Source organism: Bufo bufo, chromosome 10, assembly GCF_905171765.1.
Source record: "Bufo bufo chromosome 10, aBufBuf1.1, whole genome shotgun sequence".
Taxonomy (NCBI): Eukaryota; Metazoa; Chordata; class Amphibia; order Anura; family Bufonidae; genus Bufo; species Bufo bufo.
Genome location: NC_053398.1, coordinates 5,480,057 through 5,496,358, shown reverse-complemented (window position 1 = coordinate 5,496,358; position 16,302 = coordinate 5,480,057).

The following is a 16,302-nucleotide window of genomic DNA, read 5'->3' as shown; positions in this document are numbered from 1 at the left end:
TTTCTGTTAGATCAAGGAAGTTCAATGGTTTATGACATCTCTAGACCCAACTACAAGAGAAATTTTCAGCGGGTCGTGAACCCTCTAGAACTAATCACCATGGAAATGGTTCAATGCGTCATGACTCTTCTAAACCCAAAATGTGGGAATATCCAGTAGTTCATGACTCCCCAAGACCAACCACAAAGAGGAAAATTCACTGGGCCATGACTGAACCACAAGGAGGAAAGTTCAATAGGTCATAAGTCCAATAAACCCAACTACACGGTGGAACTTCCAAATATTCAAGACTTGTTTAGATGCAACCACAATGGGAAAGTTCTAAGATTCAACCTCCAAATTTTAATGACCATTAGTTCATACTTCTCTTAGATCGAACCGTAATAAGAAAAGTTCAATGGCCTATGACTTCTCTAGACCCAACTACAAGGAGAAAGTTCATTGGGTTATGACCCCTGTAGATCAAACAACAAGGATATTACCCCTTTAGAAACAACCACACAAAAAAGTTTCAATGTGTCATGACACCTTTCAAACCAACAAGTGGGAATGTCCGATGCGACCAACCTACAAGGTGTAATGTCCAATGGTTCATGACTCTCCTAGGCCCGACCATAATGGGAAACCCTCAATGTGACATGACTCTAGGCCCAAATACATATGGGAAAGTTGAGTTGTGATCCTCTTATTCCTGAATACTTCCTGACATACAGTAGGCAGAATAAGAAAAGGTCAAATTTTGAGGAGTTTATTGTGACTGCATCTACAGATACATTGTCTGTAAAGTTCAGCTCTGGGAGACATCATTTATACTGAGCACTAGGTATGTGTGTATAGTGTGTATGATGTATGTTATACATCTTCTCTATGGTGATATGGAGCATGCTGCTATAACCTGGGTATCTCTTGTACATAGTTATAAATGTAGAGCTGGTATAAGTTATACATCTTCTTGTATATAGTGATCTGGACCATGCTGGTATAACCTGGGTATCACCTGTATATAATTATATATGTACAGCTGGTATAACCTGGGCATCTCCTGTATATAATTATATATGTACAGCTGGTATAACCTGGGCATCTCCTGTATATAATTATATATGTACAGCTGGTATAAGTTATACATCTTCCTGTATATAGTGATATGGACCATGCTGGTATAACCTGGGCATCTCCTGTATATAATTATATATGTACAGCTGGTATAACCTGGGCATCTCCTGTATATAATTATATATGTACAACTGGTATAACCTGGGTATCTCCTGTATATAATTATATATGTACAGCTGGTATAACCTGGGCATCTCCTGTATATATATATATATATATATATATGTACAGCTGGTATAACCTGGGCATCTCCTGTATATAATTATATATGTACAGCTGGTATAACCTGGGTATGTCCTGTATATAATTATATATGTACAGCTTGTATAAGTTATACATCATCTTGTATATAGTGATGTGGACCATGCTGGTATAACCTGGGCATCTCCTGTATACAGTTGCAAGAAAAAGTATGTGAACCCTTTGGAATTATATGGATTTCTGCACAAATTGGTCATAAAATGTGATCTGATCTTCATCTAAGTCACAATAATAGACAATCACAGTCTGCTTAAACTAATAACACACAAAGAGTTAAATGTTACCATGTTTTTATTGAACACACCATGTAAACATTCACAGTGCAGGTGGAAAAAGTATGTGAACCCTTGGATTTAATAACTGGTTGAACCTCCTTTGGCAGCAATAACTTCACCCAAACGTTTCCTGTAGTTGCAGATCAGACGTGCACAACGGTCAGGAGTAATTCTTCACCATTCCTCTTTACAGAACTGTTTCAGTTCAGCAATATTCTTGGGATGTCCGGTGTGAATCGCTTTCTTGAGGTCATGCCACAGCATCTCCATCAGGTTGAGGTCAGGACTCTGACTGGGCCACTCCAGAAGGCGGATTTTCTTCTGTTTAAGCCATTCTGTTGTTGATTTACTTCTATGCTTTGGGTCGTTGTCCTGTTGCAACACCCATCTTCTGTTGAGCTTCAGCTGGTGGACAGATGGCCTTAAGTTCTCCTGCAAAATGTCTTGATAAACTTGGGAATCCATTTTTCCTTCGATGATAGCAATCCGTCCAGGCCCTGACGCAGCAAAGCAGCCCCAAACCATGATGCCCCCACCACCATACTTCACAGTTGGGATGAGGTTTTGATGTTGGTGTGCTGTGCCTCTTTTTCTCCACACATCGTGTTGTGTGTTTCTTCCAAGCTCCACTTTGGTTTCATCTGTCCACAGAATATTTTGCCAGTACTGCTGTGGAACATCCAGGTGCTCTTGTGCAAACTGTAAACGTGCAGCAATGGTTTTTTGGACAGCAGTGGCTTCCTCTGTGGTATCCTCCCATGAAATCCATTCTTGTTTAGTGTTTTACGTATCGTAGATTCGCTAACAGGGATGTTAGCATATGCCAGAGACTTTGTAAGTCTTTAGCTGACACTCTAGGATTCTTCTTCACCTCATTGAGCAGTCTGCGCTGTGCTCTTGCAGTCATCTTTACAGGACGGCCACTCCTAGGGAGAGTAGCAGCAGTGCTGAACTTTCTCCATTTATAGACAATTTGTCTTACCGTGGACTGATGAACAGCAAGGCTTTTGGAGATACTTTTATAACCCTTTCCAGCTTTATGCCAGTCAACAATTCTTGCAACTGTATATTGTGGTCTCCCCACCGCCCTGCACTGGATGGTGTGACTTTGAAGCCTTCTCCATTCATTATGCAGTAAGCAGCTGTTGTAATAGTAAATGTATGTTTAATTAGTTAATTATGTAAATCAGCCGCACTCGCTCATTATCGGCCCTCCACAGCGATGCGGCAGCTGCATTATTTCTGGTGAATCTTTCATGTTTTTTTGGACATTGCTCCTTTAAATTCCATGTGTAATTTCTGAAGCATCGGGCGGTGGGATCATTATAATCATATAATAATGACGGTATTACTGTCCGCTCCAGTCACTGGTCAAGGCTGAGGAGAAGGGAGGGGAAGGGTTAATGTCAGGACAGATAATGGAGCGCAGCAAAGATACAATCCTATGTAGTAGTGCCAGGCATCGGCTGCTCTGATAATCCACACTTTCCAAACTAGAAGATGTTCTTCGTCTTCTGCAGCAACTGATACCCCCCCCCCCCCCAGTCATGCTTGCACAGCTGAGGGTTCGTTCCCATTGTATCCGGTGTAGACAATCCTCTGTGAATTGGCTCCAGATGGATACATTGTAACAAACTATCACAACAGGAGAGAGATCTGATGTGCTCACAGTGCTTGTGGCACAGAAGATTGTCTAAAATGATACATTGTAACAAACCCTCCACTGGCTGCAGTATGGCTCCTCGTTGTGACCTTCTTCATGCATAATCGTGCAAACCTGTTTTCATTCACTGACCCCAAGCAGAGATCTTAAAAGTGAAAAGAAACTGAAACACATGGGGGGAGGGAAGGGGTTCATGAGACAGTAGCTGATATTATTATTATTAAAACTCTATTTACCTAACACGGCACCGGCCCTTTAAGTGACATCACTGTCCCAGGCGTGGTGACATCATTAGACCCTCCCCCAGGGGCCCAGGGCTCTCACAGTCCTGCTCCTCAGTTCTGGAGTGTAACTTTTATTCTGGAGAGTTTCCAGGAAAACTTTTCTGGGCTCTGGTTCCCGCGCCGCAGACAGACATGTATATTAATAGTTGCCACTTATTGAACTAAATATGAATATTCATCCTCATTTATATTTCAAGGCTTCTGGCTCCTCCAGGACCGCGCTGCTTTTGACCAATTTCTCTCCACATTAGAAAGTGACAGCTCTCACTCCTGGGCCCTGACAGAGGTCCGCGCAGCCGAGTGGAGGTCCCGGGATGAGGGAGCTCCCAGCTGTCCGCAAACACTCATTAAGAGCGGCAAATATCCAGCCGAATCTCCAGGAGAATTGTTAATCACGCAGGCGTTCTGCTAATTAGGAGGCTGCCGGGGCAGAGAGAGCACAAGGACAAGCGCTGGAAACAAAGGACTGCAAACTTCAAGAAGCCGCTAATTACCCGGGCGCAGAGTTCACTCTCCAAACTTAGGAGCAAATTATTAAGCGGCGTCCGGAATCCGAGAACCAAGACGTCCTGGAAAATCTCTGCTGCAAGGAGCGAGCAGGGGGAGATCTATCCCAGGAATGGGGCAAATATATTCGGTGGGACGGGTAATTCTTGTTCCCTCTATGCGTAGAGAGCTGTGGGATCAGTTCCCACCAATTCCCCTACAAATTCCCAAGAAATCTCCTGCTAAATCTGCTAAATGTCTTCCGGGGGGTGACGTCGCCCTGCTGCATTGCAGAGGCTGAAAAACCGCAATTAGGCCTCATGCACTCAACCGTATGTGTTTTGCCGTCCAGAAACCGTGAATCTGCAAAACACAGATACCTGCCGTGTGCGTCCCGCACTATTGTAAAAATGTCTGTTCTTGTCTTAAAAAACGGACACGAATGACACCCGCGCGCTGTCTGCATTTTTTGCGGCCCCATAGAAACGAATGGGTCCACATTTGAGCCACAAAAAATGCAGATACAGACTGAACATATGGTGGCGTGCACGTGGCCCACAACGTCAGGACCTTCATGCAGAACTTTTCTGCTACATGTGGACGGGATCCGGAAAGCTGCATTGTACTGCAAGAAGCTCCAGTGCAGATGTGAACAAAGACTTATTTCTATATTAAAGCTGCAGCACCCTGGGGTTCCACTGAAACGGACTTGGTGATTGAAGTCCTTTCCAGTAGGAGCTCCGGTTATTGCAGCCATAATCTAATTATAATAATGTGGTCGCTAAAATATCAACTGGATCACGGTTCCTGTGAGAGTCACCCATATTATACAGCGGGTTCACATAAGCGTAGGGTGCCCCCTAGATATCTGCAGTGTGGACGCTGTCACCATGTCAGCCAGAGTCGATCAGCTGTGCGGCCATTCTGTCCACAAAGAGGAAGATCCAATGGAGTACTACACCCATCAGGCTCTACAGGTGCAGTGTGATGTAGTGCAACCAGAGCCACGTGTAAGCGCCTCCACATGAATCTACCTACGCTTTAATTTCTCACCATTTTCAAGATCTCTAATTGCTGTCAGTGAATTAAAACATCTTTCCCATCCAGAGGATGAGATCTATATCAAGGTGAAGGCAACTGTGACCTGATGCCGGTTATTCCATGTCCTGATGTCAGCGCAGCTGCACGCTTTTAATGTTACAATTACAGGATTTCCCACTACGCTATTGTCTCCGGTGTCGCCCCAGACAGAGGATAGTCTTCCTGCAGTAATAAGGACGCAGCATGTCACATGATCACCAGCCGACCCTGAGGAAGAGGCATGGAGCAAGAAACAAGGAGCCCCGCAGTCCAGGGCCATCTTTGCCGCAGGTCAAAAGGGGCAGCTGCCCGGGCCCAGTTGCTCCTGGGGCCCAAGGGAGCTCCGTTTCCCGACTCCCATTCACTAGTGACTGCGTCGCTAGGTTAAAACATTCGGGCCTGGGCCCCTGATGTTTTGTCCCAGGCCCCGAATGTCCTGCCTGCTAGATACAACTGTATTGCAGTACACAGAACGGCAATACAATTGAATCTAATACAGGTGAAGGACCTGTGGTGACATCACAGGTCATGTGATCAGCAAAACAGGCTGTGATAGGATGACCTGGATGATGTCACCATCATGTGACCAGTGCAGGATTGGACCAGAGTGAAGAGGAGAAGGAGCCTAATGCTGATGTCTGGAGAGGTAAGTGAAGGGAGAGGCAGAGCAATGCTGGGAGTTGTAGTTATTTAACTGGGATGTATGTTAGGGCTGAAGGGAGGGATGTTATTGACACTGTGTGCTTGAGGTGGCTGGGGGAGGGAGTGATGTTATTTACATGGGACTGTATGTTGAAAGTGGATGGTGGGGGGAATGATGTTTATGTACATGGGACTTAATGTTTAGGCTACGTTCACACTTGGGTTTGGGGATCCGCTTGTGAGATCCGTTTCAAGGCTTCAGTTTAACCCCAATGCATTCTGAATGGATGCGGATCCATTCAGAATGCATTCGTTCGGCTCCGTACGCCCCCCCCCCCCCCCCGTTCCGTTTTGGATCGGACCCCAAAATGCTGCAAGCAGCGTTTTTGTGTCCACATGGCCGTGCGGAGCCAAACGGATCCGCCCTGACTTACAATGTAAGTAAATGGGGACGGATCCCTTTGCATTGACACAAAATGGTGCAATTGTAAACAGATTCGTTTCAATGTAAGTCAGGACGGATCCGTATTGGGACTTGGGACTGAGAAATTCAAATCTAATACAAACGAATCGGTCCAGAACGGATGCATTCGTTTGTATTATCGGTGCGGATCCGTCCTGTACAAGTACAGGACAGATCCGCACGAACGCAAGTGTGAAAGTAGCCTTAGGGGGTGATGTTTACATGGGACTGTGCGTTGGAGGCGGCTGGGGAGGAGGTAATGTTATTTACATGGGACTGTATGGTGGAGGGAGGATCATAACTGCAGGGGGCACTGCAGATCCAGGGGACATTATAGGTGGTCTTATTACTACTGGGGGCTCTATAGGAGGGTCTTATAGATCCGCCTTATTTCTACTAAGCGCACTATGGGGGCCTTATTATTACTGAGGGGTCTGTAGGGAGCTTTATTACCACTGGGGGAACAATAAATGGCCTTATTTCTACTGGGGACTCTGAGGGTATTATTAATATGGGAGGGCTCTTCTAATAATGGGGGCATTGTTGAGGAGCATTATCACGGTTGGGGCAGTGTTACTAATGAGGGCATTCTAGAAGGGAATTACTATTGGTGGGACTATGAGGAGCACTATTACTATGGGGGGCAGTAATGTTTCTTCAGGATAGTATTTGGGGGTATTGGGGGGGGGGGCAGGGGCGTAACTAAAGGCTCATGGGCTCCGGTGCAAGAGTTCAGCTTGGGCCCCCCTTCCCTCAGTGCTTTGTGTGTCTTCTTATGCGGCACAAGGGTCTTTGGGCCCCTTCAGATCTACAGAGAAGATGACGACAGAGAGGAGACGTGACAGGTAAGTGGTGCTGTATAGCAAGTACAGCAAAGTGCGGGGGGGGGGGGGGGGCGGGATCCAGGGGGCCCAAGTAAATTCTTGCCCAGGGTCCAATCAGTATTAAAGACGGCCCTGCCGCAGTCCACTGAGCTAATGGTCTGTGGTGGAAGGATTGCATCATCTGCTGGTTTCAAAGGAAACCATCAGTAAGGAAGTGTGATGTGTATGATGAGGGGACGCCAAAGTGGGGGGATGCAGTCTCTGATCATTCGGACTACATTTTGCCTGACAGAACTATCATGACCTGGTCTGAATTGTTTGTGCAATAGAACCTGTAGGCATTGTCTGCCGAGGTGATCCCGGGATTCGGATTTATTGCGGATCTGGGAATCGGCTGCTCCGAGCTCCGGAGTGATAACAGATGAACAAGATGCACACAGTGACCCTCATGGAGCGCATGCGCAGGCTACAGTCCACTAGGGGTGAAGCTCTATGGTTAAACAGTATAAATGCTGGAACTTTTCACGGAGCGGTCAGAAGCTCGCCACGAGGGGCGCCTTGTGCAGGAGCTGGTGGTTTCCCAATGAGACTCTAAAGGGCGTCCCAGCTGGTGCGTCGCTGTCAGATGGTGCAACTCAATGTAATATTGTATTTGTATATACTGAACTTGCAAGAGAAGGACATTATATCGCTATATGTATAAACTATTGTTATTATATTTAATAAAATCAGATTATTAACCTTCCTTTGAAGTGTAGTTGTAGTTATGAGTAGCAGTTAAGTTCGGTGTCCAAAGTTCGGGTTATCGAAGAATCCCGTTATGGATTCCAAATTCCGTTATGATCCGTGGTAGCGGAATCCATAACAGGATTCTTCAATAACCCGAACTTTGGATGCCGAACTTAAAACACAAGTTCGCTCAACACTAGTTGTGAGTCGCTCTTCAAAGAGTATCCTTTCCTGAATTCCTGATCTTATCAGTAAAACACACGTATAGTTTTAGGCCACTGCTAGAATTCTGGCGTTTGCCGATTCTTTTAGGTTTTTGCTGCCGTTATTATGTGCAGATATATAACAAAGTCTCTAATATTTGCTTGTACCATTGATGTATGTAAAGTTGTGTAAATGTACAGCGACCATGTAAATGGGTAAAAACAATGAGTATACTCTAGACCACCAGACCATAATAGCAGGTAAAGAATCCATCATCTGATGATTTCTCTTGTTCCCGGCCACTAGTAAAACCCGAAAACTGTGAGACCGAAACAAATGTATCACAAAAGTCCTCGGGGCAAACTGATATCGATGACGGTGGCGGAATATCGATGAACGCGTCGTCAGACCCTGAGTGTCCGTATCACCAAAGATGAATCCTCGAGACATTGCGCTGATCTGTTACATTGTGTCTTGTTATAAAATATATGATAAAAAACACCAAAAAAGAAATCCAGAGAGAGGTAGTCCGGCGCCAAAGCCAAAAAGAAAGAGGCGCTGAAATCATGACCGTGTAACGAGACTTTGTTTGTAGCCAAATGACTTTCTCCTTGCTTTTGGGGTAAACCAGAAAAAGGATGAAGATTTTCACGCTGGCAGATTCGTGACCTTTCCCTCCTCTCCGTTTCCTTCATTTGTCATCACTGTGTAATTGAATCAATATATTTCCAGATCCACCCAAAGACTGCAGAAGGTCAGGGGCAGCCATGTGTGGCCGCAACAATCATGATGGCGCTGCGAGCCAGCGCCGACGCCATCGAGCCTTCACCGAAACCAAATGAAATTCTATTAGAGTTTATTACGTTGCACAATTATAGGACACGGACAATATTACAGGATGAAATGAAGTCCTAAGAGAAAGCCCAGAGGTGCATTACTAGTACGCCATTCATCGCCTCGACTAAAAAGCCTCATTCCCAGGCAACTTTCCAAAGAATCCAACCGGAAGGAGTCCAGTCCCTTCTAAGGAAATGAAAAGAGAATCAGGAGACTGATACACTGCACTACAAACGTGGCTCGTCTATGGTGAGGGGGCGTGGCCAATCAGAGATGGCAGGACAGGTCAGGAACTTATCACACATGACCCCTGTGAGCCTGCGTACCAAAAACGGACAGATACTGAGGATTACACCCGGTATACAGGAGAAGTGGTACTGTGCAGTGTATATATATATATATACAGAATAAGAGCAGATACTGAGGATTACACCCGGTATACAGGACAGGAGAAGTGGTACTGTGCAGTGTCAGTATATACACTGCGTGCAGAATTATTAGGCAAATGAGTATTTTGACCACATCATCCTCTTTATGCATGTTGTCTTACTCCAAGCTGTATAGGCTCGAAAGCCTACTACCAATTAAGCATATTAGGTGATGTGCATCTCTGTAATGAGAAGGGGTGTGGTCTAATGACATCAACACCCTATATCAGGTGTGCATAATTATTAGGCAACTTCCTTTCCTTTAGCAAAATGGGTCAAAAGAAGGACTTGACAGGCTCAGAAAAGTCAAAAATAGTGAGATATCTTGCAGAGGGATGCAGCACACTTAAAATTGCAAAGCTTCTGAAGCGTGATCATCGAACAATCAAGCGTTTCATTCAAAATAGTCAACAGGGTCGCAAGAAGCGTGTGGAAAAACCAAGGCGCAAAATAACTGCCCATGAACTGAGAAAAGTCAAGCGTGCAGCTGCCAAGATGCCACTTGCCACCAGTTTGGCCATATTTCAGAGCTGCAACATCACTGGAGTGCCCAAAAGCACAAGGTGTGCAATACTCAGAGACATGGCCAAGGTAAGAAAGGCTGAAAGACGACCACCACTGAACAAGACACACAAGCTGAAACGTCAAGACTGGGCCAAGAAATATCTCAAGACTGATTTTTCTAAGGTTTTATGGACTGATGAAATGAGAGTGAGTCTTGATGGGCCAGATGGATGGGCCCGTGGCTGGATTGGTAAAGGGCAGAGAGCTCCAGTCCGACTCAGACGCCAGCAAGGTGGAGGTGGAGTACTGGTTTGGGCTGGTATCATCAAAGATGAGCTTGTGGGGCCTTTTCGGGTTGAGGATGGAGTCAAGCTCAACTCCCAGTCCTACTGCCAGTTTCTGGAAGACACCTTCTTCAAGCAGTGGTACAGGAAGAAGTCTGCATCCTTCAAGAAAAACATGATTTTCATGCAGGACAATGCTCCATCACACGCGTCCAAGTACTCCACAGCGTGGCTGGCAAGAAAGGGTATAAAAGAAGAAAATCTAATGACATGGCCTCCTTGTTCACCTGATCTGAACCCCATTGAGAACCTGTGGTCCATCATCAAATGTGAGATTTACAAGGAGGGAAAACAGTACACCTCTCTGAACAGTGTCTGGGAGGCTGTGGTTGCTGCTGCACGCAATGTTGATGGTGAACAGATCAAAACACTGACAGAATCCATGGATGGCAGGCTTTTGAGTGTCCTTGCAAAGAAAGGTGGCTATATTGGTCACTGATTTGTTTTTGTTTTGTTTTTGAATGTCAGAAATGTATATTTGTGAATGTCGAGATGTTATATTGGTTTCACTGGTAAAAATAAATAATTGAAATGGGTATATATTTGTTTTTTGTTAAGTTGCCTAATAATTATGCACAGTAATAGTCACCTGCACACACAGATATCCCCCTAAAATAGCTAAAACTAAAAACTACTTCCAAAAATATTCAGCTTTGATATTAATGAGTTTTTTGGGTTCATTGAGAACATGGTTGTTGTTCAATAATAAAATTAATCCTCAAAAATACAACTTGCCTAATAATTCTGCACTCCCTGTATATACAGGACAGGAGAAGTGGTACTATGCAGTGTATATACAGGATAAGAGCAGATACTGAGGATTACACCCGGTATACAGGACAGGAGAAGCGGTACTGTGCAGTGTATATATATACAGGACAGGAGAAGTGGTACTGTGCAGTGTATATACAGGATAAGAGCAGATACTGAGGATTACACCCGGTATACAGGACAGGAGAAGCGGTACTGTGCAGTGTATATATATATACAGGACAGGAGAAGTGGTACTGTGCAGTTTATATATATACAGGACAGGAGAAGTGGTACTGTGCAGTGTCCATATATATACAGGACAGGAGAAGTGGTACTGTGCAGTGTCCATATATACAGGACAGGAGAAGTGGTACTGTGCAGTGTCCATATATACAGGACAGGAGAAGTGGTACTGTGCAGTGTCCACATACACTGACGAGCAAAAGGTTAATAATGTTTAGAACTTCTGACTTTCAGGCTCCGTATCTCATCTTATAGACAACCCTCTCGGCTATCTCATACATACATTGGACCTGCAGCTATTTAGCTTTTGATTAGTTCTGCAGATTATTGTCATGTGACTGCGTTGTTTTGCTCCTAGAGTTCTAAATATTAATTTTTATTAGTATTTAGTAAATCCACCTTTGGCTTTCAGCACTGCCTGAACCCTTCTGGGCATGCTCTTCATCACATTTGACACGTTCTCAATGTTGGTCATATTGGACGGCTCACTTGGGTTAGGAATACAGCTTTTTTTTCAACTCTACTGACAAGTGTTGGATTGGGTTGAGGTCTGGGGACTGTGGGGGCTGATCCAGCCCCTCTACTTCATTGTCATTGAACCATTTCTTTGCCAATCTCGACTTATGCTTCGGGTCGTTGTCCTGGTGGAACACTACATCATCCTTTTCATACCCATAGTATATGAGTGTAGGAAGTAATTCGTCTTGTAGGATACTCACTTATAGCTCAGCATTGAGACCACCATCGATCCTGGTCAAGTATCCAGCTCCTTTGGCTCTGAAACAACCCCATATCATCAGGCTTTCTCCACCCAACTTGACAGTTCCTTCCATTTCCCGACACGTTAGCCCCTTCTCCCTTGTTTCTTCCAGACCCATTTGCTCCATCAGAGCCCAGTCTATTGACTTTCGTCTCATCTCTCCAAATCACCCGTTTCCGATCTTCTACTGTCCACTGTTCATACTTTTTTTGCAAACTTGAGCCGATTCTTCTTATGACGATATTGAAGTCGAGGCTTCCTCTTATATTTTTTTTCGGGCCACCATTCCAGACTTGTGTAATGCGTGTCGCACGGCTCCTGCTTGGACGTCTGTGATCTCACTATTACGAAGTACACGAGCCGCCGCCACTGCCGTGTTTGTCGCCCCAGAACTGATAGACCTTGTGATGAGCCGATTTGTTGACTCCGGTATTTTGCCCAGATGTCCACCTCTTGGACTTTATTTCGGATTCTTCCAGCTGTCATGGCCTCACATGATGCAGTTTGGCGATTTTCTTGGCCGAGATACCGCTATCGATGAGCTGGATGACGCTGTTTCTCTTTTCTTTGGAGATCTTCTTCATGGCGGCTCCTGGATTCCAACCAGTGACCTTTCACTTGGGAATCGACCTAATAACACGCTGAGATATTAGGGAATGTGAGGACCGGCCGTAATCTGTAGTCTACAAGAAGAAGAAGATTGTTCCACCACCAGGAGCAGAACAGGAACAATGCAGTTACATGAGAAGAATCTGCAGAACTAGTCATATGCTGAATAGCTGCAGGTCCAATGTATGTATGAGATAGCCGAGAGGATTGTCTGTAGGATGATGGGAGTCTCACGTCCGAAGCTGTAGTGAATGGTGAGATATGGAGCCTGAAAGGCGGAAGTATATATTTTGATATTACTGTTTTGTTTGTGAATTTTGGTATTCTGTCAATATTGAATAATAAAAAAGAAAGTCAGTTTAGAACATTGTTACCCTTTTGCTCGTCAGTGTATATAACGAAGGTTAATTCACTATCGATTACTCTTGTCATTGTTAGGTTTCTCCAACCTCTTTAGCTCCTCTTCTAGCCGTGGTCTGCTCGGAGCACTGGAGAGCGCCAGCCGCAGAGATAATCTTGTCAGTCAGAGTTTTTTCTGATTCAGTAAGCCATTTTTAGTGAATTAGTTTTTCCGTAACAACAGCATGTCCCCGGTGAGGCGCACATCTCCTTCCCACGCCCAAAGTTCTTGCCTCAATTTCAAGGCACAAATGGCGTTCACTGGGGAAATGAGTTCCCATTAAGCTCCTTGTTCCTCACAATAACATGGCTGCTATCTGGAACATTTCAGATGAATCGTGCTCCGGCTGCAGCTCCAGCGCTCAGGACACTCAATTGATTGTTAGCAGCTTCTTCAACGTCTCCTCCTAAGGAAAAAAGGGAAAAGATCTGGAGTCTGAGCTTTCTGAGGCTCATATAAAATATTCTACATTTCTAGCGAGTTATCTGCATGTAGAGCAATTAATGTACCGCCAAACATGATCCACAGAACAACTGCTAATCAGATCCCGAAGGAGGAAGCCAAAAAGATCCAGAACAGAAGGAAAGAAGATCCAAACAGTTCTACCTGCCCAGAACTATATACCTGTACATAGGAGCGGTATTATAGTAGTTATATTCTTGTATATAGGAGCAGTATTATAGTAGTTATATTCTTGTACATAGGAGGCAGTATTACAGTAGTTATATTCTTGTACATAGGAGCAGTATTATAGTAGTTATATTCTTGTACATAGGAGGCAGTATTACAGTAGTTATATTCTTGTACATAGGAGCAGTATTATAGTAGATATATTCTTGTACATAGGAGGCAGTATTATAGTAGTTATATTCTTGTACATAGGAGCGGTATTATAGTAGTTATATTCTTGTACATAGGAGCAGTATTATAGTAGTTATATTCTTGTACATAGGGGCAGTATTATAGTAGTTATATTCTTGTACATAGGAGCAGTATTATAGTAGTTATATTCTTGTACATAGGAGCAGTATTATAGTAGTTATATTCTTGTACATAGGAGCAGTATTATAGTAGTTATATTCTTGTACATAGGAGGCAGTATTATAGTAGTTATATTCTTGTACATAGGAGCAGTATTATAGTAGTTATATTCTTGTACATAGGAGGCAGTATTATAGTAGTTATATTCTTGTACATAGGAGGAGTATTATAGTAGTTATATTCTTGTACATAGGAGGTAGTATTATAGTAGTTATATTCTTGTACATAGGAGCAGTATTATAGTAGATATATTCTTGTACATAGGAGCAGTATTATAGTAGTTATATTCTTTATCAAATTTCTTTTTATTTGAGAAAAATATACAGTCATGTAGAGAGTCATACATTATGTGTCCAGACGCAGCTGGACAAGTGCATAGATAGCCAACACAATATATTCAAGATAGTTGCATACACGACTTCAAATAGTAAAGTGACAAATGTAAACAAATATCTAACGAGGGGGGGCTATGACAAGACAAAGGAAGGTGGGATAGGGGAGGGGGAGAGTTGGATGTCAATCACAATCTTAAATCAAGGCATATCTAAGCCTAGAATTTGCGATATAGCTTCCAAGGAGACCATAGTTAGTGACTTTCCCAGTGGGCTAATTCTTCAAACCGATATAGTTGGTCAATTTTTTCGGTCCACATCAAGAACGAGGGAGCTGATTCATTTTTCCACAATAGAGGGACCAGCAATCGAGCTGCTGTAATAAGCATGGTTTGTAGATTGTACTTTGAGGGGGTTAGCGTGCCATTTGGACACCAGAGCAGCAGGAGTTTTGCGTCTAAGGTAATCTGGCTATTACATATCTTGTTGATAGTTGTTTGTACTTCAACCCAAAACGGTTTTATTTTCTCGCAGCTCCACCAAATATGAGATAAAGAACCGATATAGTAGTTATATTCTTGTACATAGGAGCAGTATTATAGTAGTTATACTCTTGTACATAGGAGGTAGTATTATAGTAGTTATATTCCTGTACATAGGAGCAGTATTATAGTAGTTATATTCTTGTACATAGGAGCAGTATTATAGTAGTTATATTCTTGTACATAGGAGGCAGTATTATAGTAGTTATATTCTTGTACATAGGAGCAGTATTATAGTAGTTATATTCTTGTACACAGGAGCAGTATTATAGTAGTTATATTCTTGTACATAGGAGCAGTATTATAGTAGTTATATTTTTGTACATAGGAGGCAGTATTATAGTAGTTATATCCCTGTACATAGGAGGCAGTATTGTAGTAGTTATATTCTTGTACATAGGAGGCAGTATCATAGTAGTTATATTCTTGTACATAGGAGGCAGTATTATAGTAGTTATATTCTTGTACATAGGGGCAGTATTATAGTAGTTATATTCTTGTACATAGGAGGCAGTATTATAGTAGTTATATTCTTGTACATAGGAGCAGTATTATAGTAGTTATATTCTTGTACATAGGAGGCAGTATTGTAGTAGTTATATTCTTGTACATAGGAGGCAGTATTATAGTAGTTATATTCTTGTACATAGGAGGCAGTATTATAGTAGTTATATTCTTGTACATAGGGGCAGTATTATAGTAGTTATATTCTTGTACATAGGAGGCAGTATTATAGTAGTTATATTCTTGTACATAGGAGGCAGTATTATAGTAGTTATATTATTGTACATAGGAGCAGTATTATATTTTTTTATATAGGAGTTCGTATTATTGATGTTATATTATGTCACATGGGGGGATTTGAAGGTTGTGTCATTTCTGTATAATTTATGTCATTATAAAATGAGAAAAATGTACGTTCCACAATGATATAATCCATCTTGGACTGGCCTCCTTCAGTGTCTGCAGAGAAAATTTCCAGCCAGGTTTAATTATATACTGATTAGTCTTTGTACTTTCCATTGTTCCCTTTTTAATTTTTCACCTTTTAGTTTGCAGTGAATGGAATCTCACTCATATGAAATTTGCTGGTTAGGGCCTCATGCACACGACCGTTGTGGGTTTTGCAGTCCGCAAATTGCGGATCCGCAAAACACGGTTGCATCCATGTGCGTTCCGCAATTTGCGGAACGGCACGGACAGCCATTAATATAACTGTCTATTCTTGTCTGAAAAATGGACAAGAATAGGACAGGTTATATATTTTTGCAGACCACGGAATGGAGCAACGGATGCGGACAGCACACGGAGTGATGTCCGCGTCTTTTGCGGCCACATTGAAGTGAATTGGTCTGCATCCAAGCTGCAAAAACTGCGGCTCGGATGCGGACCAAAACAACGTTCGTGTGCATGAAGCCTAATTACGAGGAGTCTGCTCCAGTCCCTTCACTCACTGGTCCCCATGTCAGACCAGAACCCGCC